Consider the following 6,040-nt stretch of genomic DNA (forward strand, 5'->3'; position numbering starts at 1 on the left):
TCCTAGAGGGCATATTTCGTTTCAAGCCTCACCATTTCACGAAGTCACTTTCATTGCCGCTGCATGTATGTCACTGTGTGTTAAGGTGGAGCCGTAAGCTGCCTCTCAGCAAACAGAGCAGGGCGGAAATCTGTGGCGGCCATCGCCTTCAGAGTAAAAAGGATCTTCTACCTTTTAATAAACGAGATGTCAGGAGGAGTTATAGAGGCCAAAAGATCGCGGAGTGCGCCGTTTCTAGAAATATGAGTTTGGCTGCCGAGTGTGAGTAAGAAGAGATTGTCAAGAGAAGGAGAACGCAGTCCTTCGAAAACGGCCAGGAGAGTGCTCTTGAAAAATTACTTGCAGTTGAACCAGTTAAAACAACAATAATAAACAAATAGCCAAGCTCGTGCTGAATGCAGTACCAGTACTAGTATTAGTAGTAGTAGTAGTAGTAGTAGTAGTAGTAGTAGTAGGTATAGCCACCTCTCGTCTAGTCCTTGGAATTTCCGCTGGAGAACGGTACTTGTATATAGAGCATATATGATGAAAATATGCAAGATGGCGGTGCTTGGAGTGTTCACTAGATGGACGGACGGACGGACGAACGGATGGACAGACAGACAGACAGACGTACAGACAGACGTACAGACAGACGTACAGACAGACGTACAGACAGACGGACGGACAGACGTACAGACAGACGGACGGACAGACAGACGGACGGACAGACGGACAGACGGACAGACGGACAGACGGACAGACGGACGGACAGACGGACGGACGGACGGACAGACGGACAGACGGACAGACGGACGGACAGACGGACGGGCGGACAGACGGACAGACAGACAGACGGACGGATGGACAGACAGACGCACGGACGGACGGACGGACGGACAGATGGACATACGGACGGACGGACAGACAGACAGACGGACAGAAGCAAGGACGCCCGAATGGACGCACGAAATAACAGATGGACGCAGGGACGGACGCACGAAATAACAGATGGACGCAGGGACGGACGCACGAAATAACAGATGCACGCAGGGACGGACGCACGAAATAACAGATGGACGCAGGGACGGACGCACGAAATAACAGATGGACGCAGGGACAGACGCACGAAATAACAGATGGACGCAGGGACGGATGCACCAAATAACAGATGGACGCAGGGACGGACGCAAGAATGGGCGCACGGACGCCCATTCTTGCAAAGACTCACGGACAGACGCTTAGCCCCACTCATCATCAATCATTCCATGTATATGCTGTGATTTTTTTGTTTTGTTTTGCGTTTTTTAGTTTTCTTTTTCTCTCTTTCTTTGTACATTTCTAAAACTGCTGCTTAGGCGAGTTGGTTCATGCTTAGGAAAGATTTGCCAGCGCAAAGCAGGACGAGACATTCAGGAAGGACACACACAAAGCGCGGAACGCACTACTGATTTATTAATTCGAATGCAGGGCCTTTTTGTAAGCACGCGTCGAAGCAACAGGCAGATAACATGGACACAAGAAGCCTAGTATGTTTCATTGAAATATGTTCTGATGTCTTTTCAGCCGAATTTAGATGCGTATAGACACCTACGGTAAAGCACTTCTTTAAATGGTTTTCAGGTCTGTCAGCTCCACTTAAACTCAGAATAATTCGCAACCACTACCAAACATACCAATCTAAAACTGGCAGAACCGTAGAAGCTTCCATGCCGGCACTTTAGAAGCATTGCCTACATTTTTTTTTTTTATGCTCCCCGTTAACTGAGCGACTACATACGCACCAGTATGTAGGAGCAGTGAAAGGGGCTGGAGCAACATAGAGAATACCACTCCTTGTGGCCGTCACAAGATATTTTTTGGTGAAACAGAATATTTCGATATCTGTTGCAATGGTCATCAATCACCCTGACATTCCGTTGAATAATACACTTGTGTCAGCTGCGAGCCCTCTCATCAGTAACTAAATTTTATGTAGACATGTGCTAAAGTGCACAATAGTGCTAACTCCAATAAGTGCAGAAACATCGCAAATCAGTTGGAACAGTTTCTGCACATCTTCAAGATTGTGTATATGTGTGCACTCGTGCGCGTGTGTTTGTGCGTGTGTGTGTAAACTAAGAATAAAAAATCAATAAAATGTACCCGAATTAATCTGTCACTTTGTTGGGCCATGAAACCTCGCCCCTATAAATCGATCGATAGCGCACAACATTTTAATTTTCATGAAATAATAAAGACTTGCAGATAAATCCCCAAAACCTTTAACCCTTTCTGCTCGTCCGTTGTCAATTGACAAAATCACGCAACATTTCCCCTAGCATCAAGGAAATGTAACCAATACTGCAATCTGCCTTTTTAGTTTTCCTGTGCTGCCCTCCGTCATTTAAGTAGGGTTTAGTAGGGGTCTGGAGAACTGGCATTGCTAGACCGAAGGCCTCTGAAATCGGGTTCGTTCGCGACATTCCCGCTAGAGAAAGACGCATGTGACGCGGTACCGCGGAAAAGGCGGATACTGCTCATTCTTGGGGGAATAATTCTTTATTGATTGCAATTGCAATTGCCATAAAAATTGGGGCACCTTTATGGATCTAGGAGCCACAAAGAATCGGCGTGACCGAAGTCTTGGGGGATGCTGAGGCGCGTAAGCTGAGGCCTGCTAGAGCCATTTTCGGGAGGTCGTATTAGGCCGTAAAAAGTGAGGTGCTGGTTCCCGCTTTGTGTACACTAATGGTTACCAGGAATAAAGAAGCCAATTTTCTTATTTTACAATTATCACTCAGCCCTGATGATTCAATTGGATACTTCGTTTATTGATCGAAAACTGTTTACACCACTGGCTCAGTTTTAGATACGAAGCAGGTATTGGGACTATCCTGTGTGACGCTAAACGTCCGTGACTGCGGGCAAACGCGACGCACCACGTTCGTCCTGCTGCAGTTGTTGGAACGATGCCAAGTAGGTCAAGTTGCAGCTGTGCGTTGACGTCACTCTCTCTCTGTCGTCCGCAGTAGCTGCCGGCTGATCTCAACCCACCTAGGTGGTGTTGCTCCTTCGCCCACTCGCAACACTCTTCTCTCACTTTACCCTTTCCAACGCCTGTAACGCTCGACCACAGGCCGAGTGGAAATACTCTTTCGGCTCGTTTATCTGCGATGAAACTTTCCCGAAACCCAACCCACCTCCCGTGTCTGTGTGTTTCAAAGTAAAGTTCACTCGGGTGAAGGCTACACCAAATTTTAGTATGTTTTAGTATTTATAAATTTCGCCATCACTTTGGATGGATTTTTTCAGCGTTGGTCTCATTTTCTTCCAATGCGCTTTCTCGTCTATATATCACTCCTTCAAGTGGTGCTATTAATTTGCGCCCCGTACACACAAGCTATCAATGTTATGTCATCTAGGCAAAATAAGCGCTAATACGAGCGATTATCGAACACAGACAAAGAAAAGGAAGGGGTGTCGTTTCCTTTATTATCATAAGCATTATTGACAAGGAGGACGCTCGGTAACGTAATAGAGCTACGATGTCATGAGCGCACCTCCACGACTGTGTTGAAATGCACCAGGGCACATGAGGTATTCCTGAGGCACCTAGATAGCCTTTTTTACTGTACTTCTTAGAAGACCGATGTCTCAATTGAGCGTAAAAAACTTCGCGTATCTCGGTGACCTTAAAAAGGGTCGTTAATCTTGGCCGGAAGAGTGCAGCTGATTTACGAGCCTCGCGGTCTCTCTATTGAGTCAACGACAGTATTACGGCTCCATGTATCACCAAGAAACTGCTGCCTTGCGGCTTCTTTGTGGGTTCTTCTTGCGCCGAGCTTCGAAGATATTGAAGAAGGTGGAGTTGCGGTGGGTGCTAAGCCAGTTGGCCGCTATCCTCTCTTATGGGCGAAGCTCCTTAAGTCGTGGGTCACGCGTCCCCGATGTGTGTAGTAGTAGTAGTAGGTAGCCACCTCTCGTTTAGTCCTTGAAATGTCCGCTGGATGGCCGTACTTGTATGTGATGAATATATGCTAAAAATATGCGAGATGGCGGTTCCTGGAGTTGTTCACTAGATGGATGGACGGACGGATGGACCAACGGACATACAGACACACAAAGAGATGGACGGACACACGGATGGACGAATAGTTTAACAATTTAACGAGCAGGTGTAACGATTTCGATTACTTCATACTCAACTATGGAATAGCAGTGAGCCAGCCCGATAACCAAGTAATTAAGAATGCGCTTTATGAGCAACATGCGTTTAGAAAAAGTGGGTGACGACTTACAGCACTAGGTACTCTGCTATGGGAGAGCTGAGAGCCGTCCCGTGGGCCTCACACTTCATAAGGCCGAATATACTGAAATTAGGGTTTCAGAAGAGCACTAGAGCAACAGCGTTACTCTAGCATACCATAAAGATGATGCATTCACTGACAATCGACTATGGCATTGTAAATTATTAGATTAACCAAGCTATCCTTCTAGTAATTATGAGTAATGCCTTTCCATTTAGACCAAGTTAGCTTGCAGTATTCTTAAATAAATAAAGAAAATAAAGAAGCACTTAACCCCGAAAGGTGGTGAGGTGTAGAGAAGCTCTAATGCATCGGTACTATATATTAAATTATGCAGTAATTAGTAAACGTCAAAATAGTTATTTGGGAATCAGAACGAAATGAGGACGCACGCACAACCAACCCTAAAAGTTGGGTCCACGTTTCTTTTATTGTTTTTAGTGTAATCAATCTTAATAACGCGATGTATATGACGAAGAAATTCAAGATAATACAACTCGAGGGTGCATGGGCGTTATTGCATTCCCGGCAATCAATATTATTCTCAAATCCAGCAATGTTTTCTCACAGTATCCTACTTAAAACATTTCTTCAATAATGACAGATCGTCACCGTTCCCACAGTTTGTCGGAGCTGCCAAATTTTTTTCGTTCATTAAAAATTTTGATCGTTCTATTATTGAATATAGTTTCGCAAGAAATGAGGCACGAAAGTCTCTTTTTTGTGGTTGTTTCATAGATAACTCTATCACTTCCACCATCTCTTTTTACGGAGTACGAGGAGCTACAGTATGCATGTCTCCCCCATTTGCTTTATTCTACACGATAATAAAAAAAAGCCGCCTGCATCTTCCCACGAGATGAACTCGAGTAAATGCGTCGCAGAATGGTGAAGGTATCCCGTTAATGTTGCGTAGTTAGGTATGGTATGGGAATGCTTAATTTTGGTTTCGTCTTCATTATACTTCTTTATTGAATGAAGGATAAGGGTTGCCTTCAACGAGTGGTGGGACGCTGATGTTGGGATGTGTTCCACTACTGGTAGAAGGTGCTTTGGTTTCCATCGCATCTACTTCAGTCAAGCAAAGTGTCAAGTCGAACGGAAGCCAAGAAAAGACGCCGTTGACTGAATTCCGAAAGCGCAATCCAGTATCTACACATACCGGGTGCCCAGGGATTAATTGTGCAGTGCAAGCCACGATGAAAAATAGAAAATCGTAGTTTACGCTGTGGTCTGAGCAGTTTTTTTTTATTTTACTATCAGACGCTACCTGCGTTGGCCTTGCGAGGCGAGAGAGGGGGAGGGGAGCGACAGTTGGCACGAGGCGCGAGCATGCGCTGTGGGGGGTGTGGACGGCACCCCCGATGCCACATCAGCGACATCAGGCGACAAATGAATGCTCCGCATTAAAAAAATGGCAGCATATCCATGGAGTGAATGATGGAAAGTGGGACGAAGCATCCGTCCGTCCATTCATTCTTGCTTCCGTCTGTCCATGCTTCCGTCAAGGTGACCGTCCATGCGTCCATTCGCCTGTCCGTGCGTGCGTCTGTTCGTCCGTCTGTTTGTGCGTCCGCACGTCCACCTGTGCGTTCGTCCCTGCGTTCGTCCATGCATCCATCCCTGCATTGGTCCATGCGTCTATCTGTCGGTGCAGCCATCCGTGAGTCCGTCCATGCATCTGTCTGTGTGTCCGTTCGTCCATCTATTCAACACTCCAAGTACCACCATCTCGCATTTTTTATCATGTATTCCCGATATAGAAGCACCGC

This window comes from Rhipicephalus microplus, chromosome 2 (assembly GCF_043290135.1).
Source record: "Rhipicephalus microplus isolate Deutch F79 chromosome 2, USDA_Rmic, whole genome shotgun sequence".
Classification (NCBI taxonomy): domain Eukaryota; kingdom Metazoa; phylum Arthropoda; class Arachnida; order Ixodida; family Ixodidae; genus Rhipicephalus; species Rhipicephalus microplus.